Source organism: Sapajus apella, unplaced genomic scaffold (assembly GCF_009761245.1).
Source record: "Sapajus apella isolate SASKATOON/1434 unplaced genomic scaffold, GSC_monkey_1.0 scaffold36, whole genome shotgun sequence".
Classification (NCBI taxonomy): domain Eukaryota; kingdom Metazoa; phylum Chordata; class Mammalia; order Primates; family Cebidae; genus Sapajus; species Sapajus apella.
Window position 1 is genome coordinate 6,997,406 of NW_022436976.1, and position 9,664 is coordinate 7,007,069.

General features: G+C 36.0%; 1 pseudogene; it reads right to left on the reverse strand.

Moving 5' to 3' along the window:
• Positions 1-7,189: 7,189 nt before the first annotated feature.
• LOC116563697 lies at positions 7,190-8,314 on the reverse strand (annotated as a pseudogene).
• Between the last annotated feature and the right edge of the window lie 1,350 nt (positions 8,315-9,664).

The following is a 9,664-nucleotide window of genomic DNA, read 5'->3' on the forward strand; positions in this document are numbered from 1 at the left end:
AGAAAGGAAGAAAGAAAGAAAGAAAGGAAAAAGGAAAAGAAAAGAAAAAAAGGGAGACTTCTATACCAACCAGATATAGTGCCATTTCAGGTGTGATAGTAAGTTTTGTCTACTTACCTAGGCTACAGTACCCAGTTATTCAGTCAAATACAAATCTAAATATTGCTGTTTAGATATAGATATGGCAAAAATCTACAATCAGTTCACCTTAAGTAAAGGAGATTAGCCTTTGATGGTATGGGTGGGCCTTATCCTATTAGTCGAAGGCCTTAAGAAAAATCCCTGAGATTTCCCTGAGAAGAAATTTTGCTTCAGCCCTAAAGCACCAACTCCTGCCTGCCTGCCTACCCTACAAATTTCACAACCACATGAGCTAATTCCTAAAAACTAAATATACAGTATCTGTAAATATGCATATATATATATATATATATATATATGTTTATGTAAGTGTTCATGTGTTTATGCTATGTTTTTGTGTTGTTTGTATGTATATGTGTGTGTGTATATATGTGTATATACATGAAATTGTTTTTGAACTCTGACTGATAGACTACAGAAGATCACCCTCCCTCAATGGTCTCTTTATGCTATTCAGGAAACCCTTCCCTGGCATCAGAATCTGATGAAGAAAATTTGCTCACAATTTTTATTAAGAAGAGAAGTTTCAGTTGACATATATAACCAGCTGCTTCTGCATAAAAATATTTTAGCAGCCAGGCATGGCGGCATATACCTGTAATCCCAGCTACATGGGAGGCTGAGGCAGGTAAATGGCTTGAACTTGAGAAGCAGAGGTTGCAGTGAGCTGAGATCATGCCATTGCACTCCAGCCTGAGTGACAGAGTGAGACTCTGTCTCAAACAGAAAAAAAAGTTTTATCTTTCACAGTTGTATTATCATTAATGTCTTTAATTGATTTTTCAAAAGATCTGTAAAATTCTTGTGTAAATACCTGATGTTATTTATTACATATTTCCACAAAAGATGCTGAAGTTCAGATATAATTTTGATCCTCACAGTTTTCTATCCGGAGATCAGAAAGGTGGAGCTTAAATTGATTCTCATTCTCTCTGTTCTTATAAGACAGTCTCAAAGGTATATGACAAGAACAGAAATAACTATCAGTATTTTCTACCATTTTTGGGAACTGATCTGAATGTGCCTGTATAATATAATTAACACAAGTTGTTTTACAATTTCCATAAAAGTAGAACATGTTATATAAAAACACCTATTGGTGAAAATATTTATGTGTGATCTATTTATATAGGTTATATATTAAAATGTGAATATCATGTTAGGGTATCATATCTTAAAACTCAAATGATATGCTAGCGTTTTAGCACTTATAAAGTACCATACAGTAACTAAGTTTAACTGGGTGGCTTAAAAAGGTGCTATATAGGTGACTGAACGTGACAGGCTTTAAAAAACAGGTAGGCCTTGGACAGCCACACATAGGATTCAGGGACACACTGAATCTGGGAAAAGTTACAATGAATGATTCAGAACTTGTTAAGAATACGTTGGGATGTATAGGGACCATAAGTAGGTCATCACTAAGGAGGTCAGAACAAAAGAAAGATTCTCATTTTGCCGTTTTAAATGCAAGAAACAACACAAGACAAAACACAATACAACTGTGTCCCCATCGTTCAAACTCATTAGATGATTACACAGTTTGCACTGGATACCATCAATAAAAGAAGGTTTACTCAAAAAAGAAGTTGGTATAAATTACAATAAACAGTAACACTTTAAAATAATTGCCTAATCAATATTAATTCCTCTAGTATCTATTTAACAGCATTAATCACTGTGAACTCATTTAGTATTAATGTGAATGTCACAAGTAATTCAATTGGATTTCCACTGTAATTCAACATTAATTACCTTAACAGGGCCATTATTTTACAGCGTTACCCAGTAAACATGAAAATAAAGTAATAAAATCATGCATGAAATAATTATAATGTAGTGCTCTATGTTATATCTATATGTAATAAACTGTTTTATTCATTTGAAATAGCTCATTGAAGGATTGAATTTATTAACAGAATATACACACTCATACATGCCCAAAAGACTGTGACATCTCACTAATCTGTATTTGTCAAAAAAAAAGTTGTCCTGTGAAGATATTTGTCAAATATTGAGATTTCCCATTTAAATTCCAGCACTTAGTAAAACATGTTAACTATTAACTCACTTTCTGCAAAGAGAGATCTGAACTTATTTTCCTGTATATTGTGACTCAAGGCAACTATGTTTCATGTTATGGATACTCATTGGTCAAGGTTTTTTTTGTTTTGTTTTGTTTTTTCCCCCAGCTCTTTCATTACCAGGTTATTAGCTCTTATATTCCACTCACACGTAGGAGCTTAATTTAGCTGTCTTCTCCCCACTTTTAATTGTATTCTTCCATTATGCTGAGATCTTAGAAAAAGGAAAAGGAAGACAGGCAAGGATGGAGGAAGAAAAGTTAGAAGCTTGTTTCAAGTGTGTGTGTATGAATCACCAGGCCCTGAGATACAGAAAGAGCGCCTCTTCCAGGCCTAAGTATGAACTTCTGCCAGGCACGGTGGCTCGCACCTGTCATCTCAGCACTTTCCCGGCAGATCATGAGGTCAAGAGATTGAGACCATCCTGGCTAACATGGTGAAACCTTGTCTCTACCAAAAATACAGAAATTAGCTGGGCGTGGTGGCGTGTGCCTATAGTACCAGCTACTCAGGAGGCTGAGACAGGGGAATCACGTGAACCCAGGAGGCCTGAGCTGCAGTGAGCCAAGATCGCACCACTGTACTCCAGCCTGGTGAAAGAGCAAGACTCTATCTAAATATATATACATATATATATATAAACTCTTATGCACTGATTATGTGTAAGGTATCTTAGTTTTGAAAATCTTAAATTTTCTGTTTCAGATTGTGCTCTAGGAAGTTAAGATTTCCATATCCTGATTTCAAGTTAAGTTCTTCTGAGATATATCACAAAATGTAAATACTATATCTAACAATTTATTTTACATTTCTAGTTTGTATATAAGCACTCAAGAGAGCATGTTTTATTCAACTCTGCATATTCCATAGCACCAAGTGCGGAGTAAGAAGAAAAAGTTTATTCTTTTCCACATAATAGGTGCAAAAAAAAAACCATGCTAATTACCTAGTAAATCACTCATTTACATGTATTTTTATACCACACACTGTATAATGCCACATACAACATGACTTCTTTCAATAGGCGCCGTATACAACATAGCCTCTTTCTATAATGCCATATACAACATGACTTCTTTCTATTCTTGGAAACAATACTTTCAAAAAGTACTTTAAATGATATTCACATGATGTGTTCATAACCTTTTTTTTTTTTTTTTTTTTGACGGAGCTTGAGCCTCTTGTTGCCCAGGCTGGAATGCAATGGCGCGATCTCGGCTCACTGAAACCTCCCCCTTCCGGGTTCAAGAGATTCCTCTGCCTCAACTTCCCAAGTAGCTGGGATTACAGGCGTGTGTCCCCAAGCTCAGCTAATTTTGTATTTTTGCTAGAGATGGGATTTCTCCATGTTGGTCAGGTTGGTCTCAAACTCCGGACCTCAAGTGATCCACCCACCTCGGCCTCCCAAAGTGCTGGGATTACAGGCGTGAGTCACTGCACTCGGAGTGATGTCTTCATATCTTAAAGAAGAATCAGACACTTCATTGAAATGGAGGCAATGAAACCTGAAACCCTTCAGCTAACCCTTCCCTTAAGGGTGACAGCAGCCCAAACGGAACCCCTAAGGAACCTCAGGGCTTAAAGATGATTTGAAAACCAGGTGTCAGGGATATCAGATTCAAATCTGAGTAAAAATTGAACTGTAGAGCTCTGAGTTGTTAGGTGAACAACTTAACTTTTCTGAGCCTGTGATGTTTGCCTGTAAAGATGAGATTAAATATTTCTGTCGACGAGTGTTGTTGTGAGAAGCAGAATAAGAGATATAAGTACTGATATTATTTTGTATTGTTATTGTTGCTCACCACTCATTCATTTAATAAATATTTATTTAATGCCACTTTGTTTCAAGAATAATTTTAAGCTTTGAGGATAAAGCAGTGAACAAGAGATCAAACGCCTGCCCACATGAAGCTTATTTCTAGCAGTGGAGACAGATACAGATAAGATATAGATAAATGATAGCTTCAGATAGTCCTAATATAAATAAAAACAAATAATTGTTTTTGTTAGTCTAATATTTAGATAGGAGGCCCAGGGAAAGCATTTCAGATGAAGTGAGGTGGACCACGTGGATATGAGGGGAAGAGTATTCTTGGTAGAGGGCCGGGTGACACGGTACTGAGGTGGGAACACTCAGGATATACTAGAGGATCACTTAGGAGGACATTGTGGCTGGAGAAGAGCGAGGGATAGTGGATAGAAGACCGCTGAGGTCACAACATTATCAGGGATCCAGATGGTATAAAACTTTAGGTCATCTTAAGAACTTTGGATTTGACTCTGAGTTAGATAGGAAAATACTGGATGATGTTGAACAGAGATGTGTGGTCATTTAACTTACAAGTTGAAAGTCACTCTGCCTGCTGTATGGGAAAGAGGCTGAAGTGGGAGGCAGCAAGAGCGAAGGAAAGAGATTACAGAGGCTCTGCTTTAGGACACCCTGCTGCTTTGTCTTGGGGACTTGCGATGGAATTGGAGAAATATATATGGATATGTTGGAATACATATGTATATATTAGTTGGAATTGTGATATGTATGTATGTATTATTAAACAATAAATTATACTTCATGATATAGTACACACACACACACACACACACACGTACATACCTTGAACCAGGACAAGATTCTATTTGTTTTGATGCAGAATTAAAGCTCTAAGAAACTGCTTCATCTTTCTGTTTTCCTCATATGGCACTGCCCTTCCCACTGCCATCTTTCCTCATGCATGTGTACTCCCACTCCAGTATCACAAGCATGGCTGAGCTCTCTCAGCCTTCTTTGTTTTACTCGTAAAATGCTCAGCTTTGCTTTTGAAGCGAAAGGGAATCTAATGAGGGAGGTGGAAATGCTTTGAAAACTATAAAAGTGTCCACAGTTGTCAGGTACAATCAACATATTATAACCGATTACATTATATTTTGCTTGAGGGTTACATAAATGTTATTTTGTGATTTTTGTGGTCCTTATCACTTACTAACATCTCCATTTCTACTTACTTCAATCTGTTGTTTCCTTCCCATTTTATGGCTATATATGAAAAAGAGTGTCATTTGAGCTCTAATGCACTTCTTCTACCTCAGGAGAATGTGTTGTGGGGCAGGTTGTAGGTACATCTGTTGAGGGAGCCCTCTCCAAACCCGGAATAACTACGACATTGCAATATGACATAACAGACCGCAGATGGGATAGTGTTATTGTCTTTCATGCATATGAGTATGTTGGAAAATATGTTTCTTCATTGTGTTTCATAGCTTGCCACTAGCAGCTAGACTTTTTTTAATTTTTTTCCCTTTGGTTTTTTTTTTTTTTTTTGGTCTAGCCGGTGGTGCTATACAGCTTTTATAGTTACACCCCCTGTATTTCATACAGCCTCATCCAATATATATCATGTTCTCTGTTCTTATTGTCATGCTCTTCTAACTTGTTTTTTTTCCCTTTGACCCATAAATTCCACCAAATTTGCCAATATGATGCATATTGCATGTTAAAATGATTCCTATGATCCAGTCAGAAGTAGATTACATTTGAACTTTTTCTACAAGTGGTGATACATTCTTTTTTGCATCTTCTGAACAGTTTGGCCAGCCCTATTTATAGTTCATGAAAAATTTATGAAACACTGGCTAAGACAGATTAATGTCATAAAACATTTTTTCTTGTCTTTGTTTATATCATAAACTTGTTTGATAAGGAGAATTAATATGTTACATGATGTTACTTTTTGAAAAAATTGCAAACTTTCTCTAGAGCAATTCAGCTGTCATGACATTTCTATTTTTAGGATGATATCTTCTGATAATGTTTTTATACTTTGCATCTAGTTTTTCTTTTCTCATGGAAAAGAGACTATTCAGACTGTCATTGAAATATCTGAAACACATTTACATTGTTTTATCTTGGAACAGCACAACTGAGACATAATTCACACAACATATAGTTCACAAATTTAAAGTATTCAAGTCAATGGTTTTTAGTATATTTATAGAATTGTATAAATATCATCATAGTCAGTTTAGAATATTTGGGGTGATGACAATCACCCCCCCAAAAAACTTCATATCTTTTAACAATTAATCTCCGTTTTTCCCCAATATCAGGCAAACACTATTCTACTTTTTGTTTCTATAGATTTGGCTCTTCTGGATATTTCTTATAAATGCAATAATATAACATATTGTCTTTTTGATAGCTTCTTTCACTTAGTACAAAGTTTCAAGGTTCATCCATGTTGTAGCAAGTATCAAACTTCCTTTTTATTGCCAGATACTATTCCATTGTGTGGATATGTAACATTGTATTTATTCATTCATAAGTTGATGGATGTCTGGGAATTTATCCCTTTTTTGCTATTATGAATAATGGCACCATACACATTTATGTCCAAAGTTTCATGTGGACATATATTTTCATTCCTTTTAGGTATATACCTAGGAGTAGAATTGCTGGGTCAAATGTTAACTCTATGTTAACTCAAATGTTAACCTTAAGAAGAATTTCTAGATAGTTTTGCAAAGCGGCTGCACCATTTTACATTCCCACCGGCAATATGAGGAATAGAATTTCCCAGCATCTTGGACACCGCTTGTTATTATATGTGTTTTTAATTATAGTCAATCTAATGAATGTGAAATAGTATCTCATTTTGGTTTTGATTTGCATTTCCCTGATGGCCAATGACACTGGACACACTTTTATGTGTTTATTGTGAAATTACTTTTATTATGTCAAAATATTCCTTAATGAGCTAGCAATTATTTATGTGGAGGAGAGTCCAGAAAACAGGTTCATGACTGAATTGTCCTTGCTCTCGATTACAGAGATTCATGAATCCACACATCACACTATTCTCCGGAGTAGCTGCTGAAGGTCTACGAGGCTGTGTCTTGGAGGCGCTTCTCCTTGCCTGTTAGGCGGCTTTCATGGGATCACAACAGGATGGATGTTATTTTTCTCTTTTTAATTAAATCTTTACAAGAGTTTGAATGCTCTTTCTAGAATGCACTAGTTCAAAGACTTTGTTAATTTCATCAAAAGACAGATTGTGAGTCACAAATTCATCAGCTTTTATATTTTTGAATATATATTCAGACACCAACTTGAGACACTTTCTACACTCTTCCATCCTCCAAAGGCAGTGTCTTTCCACGTGTGACCTATTACCAGCTGGAATGGACAAGTTGCAATTTCTTCATGTGAAGCAGCTACTCCAACCACCACACTGACACCCCAACTCTTGTGACATGCCTCAGGTGCTGCTCGCATGACCTTCACGGTACCAGTACATTCAAAGGAATAGTCCACTCCTCCATCAGTCATCTCAGTGAGTACTTCCTGGATGGGTTTACTAAAATCCTGAGGGATAATACATTCAGTGGCTCCAACCTCTTCAGCCCTTGCAAATATATCTTTATTGATGTCCACACCAATGATTCAGGATGCACCAGCCACTTTACAGCCCATTTTAACTGCCAGTCCAACTCCTCCCAGGCCAAAGATGGCACAAACAGAGCTAGGGTCCACCTTGGCAGTGTTTACAGCAGCACCATAACCAGTTGACATGCCACAACCTAGAAAGCAGACTTTATCCAAAGGTGCTAAATGATCTACTTTAGCAACAGAGATATCAGCCACAGCTGTGTATTCAGAAAATTTGCTGGTTCCCATGTAATGTAAAATTGTCTTTCCTTTGCAAGTAAATCTGCTGGTACCATCTGGCATTAAGCATTTCCCTTGAGTGACTCTTGTCTTCTGGCAAAGGTTAGTTTTAGGATTTAGACAAAATTCACATTCGCACACTGTGGGATGTAAAGTGGGATGACAGTGTCACCCGCTTTCAGCTTAGTAACTCCCTCACCAGCACTTTCCACAATTTCAGCACCTTCATGTCCCAAGATTGCTGGAAAACAACCCTCAGGATCAATTCCACTCAGGGTATAGGCCTCAGTGTGGCAAACTGCAGTGGCAGCTATCTTGATTTGAAGTTTATGAGCCTTTGGGGATGCCACCTCTATCTCCTCTGAGGAGGCTTTCCAGCCTCCCAGGCAACTGCAGCCTTGCACTGGATAACCTGGTTCACCATGTCCATGGGTTCTATCCATTTGTATATAATTTTTTGAGAAATTATTCAGTATCAATCCATTTGTATATATTCTATCCATTTGTATATGTTTTTTGAGAAATGTCTATTCAGATGCTTTCTACTTTAAAAAATTATATTATCAGCTCTTTTTAAAATAATTGAGTTATAAATATTCTTTATATATTATAGAAAAAAATAACATCAAATATTGTACTAGCAAAATTTTCTTCCCATTCCGTGGGTCACCTTTTCACTTCCTTTATGGTGTCTTACAAACACAAAAGATTTTAATTTTGATGAAGTATAATTTATCTATTTCCTATATTACTTCTGCTTTTGGTATCATGTTTAAGAAACCGTTGCCTAATCCAACGTCATGAAGAACACCTATGTTTCCAAGGGTTTCATAATTTTGCTCTTACATTTAAGTCTTTGATTGATTTTAATTTTTGTATACAGTGTGAGGTAAGTGTACAACTTCATTCCCTTGAATGCAGATGTCCAGTTGTGCAAGCACCATTTGTTGAAAATATTCTTTACCATGAAACTTTAATCTTCGTCTAAAGATAACTAGATTTGCAGGGATTTCAGCAGCAATTATCCCCATGTTATATGACAAGCATTAGGGAATCACTAATTTTAACTATCTTATGATGGACTTTATGCTGGCAAATCACCAGGGCCCCTCTCCTCAGCGTGATTATAGTCTAATTAGTTATTGTATAAATTACTAGGCTTAAATAATATAATATTTTGAATATTAAATATTATTGTCCTTTTTCCATCTCCTCTAATGTAAGTTAATGTAAAATTTCTTTCTTACTGATATAAACTCTTTACTTTCATAATTTTCTCATCTTCCTCTTTCCTCCTCCTCCTCTTCTTCTTCTTTGTCTCCTTCTCTTTCTCCTCCTCCTTCTCTTTTCTTCTTCTCTTCTCCCTTTTCTCTGATAAGTACAGAGAATTCTATGTATTACAATTGAATATCCCAACAATTAAGATCCTCTACATTCATGCTTTTTTCTTCCTAACAATGTGAGAGAATTGCTTCATCCAAATGTGAATAACAAGCTATTTATTTATTTATTTACTTACTTATTCTATCTTTATGTATTCTAAGTGTCCTTATTGTTAAGTAAGTTTTGCCAAGAAATATTTAGAAAACCTCTTCTAATTTTCATGTTCTCCTAAAAATATTTAATGTTCACAAAAGCTACTCAAACTGTCAAGTACAGTTATTTTTAGTGAGACTAAGAATACTGGAACTAACTCCTACAATATTTTATTACATATGGCTCCCTATCTGACTATGAGCTGATTAGAACAAGTATGATACTTGAAGTCATAACCACAAGG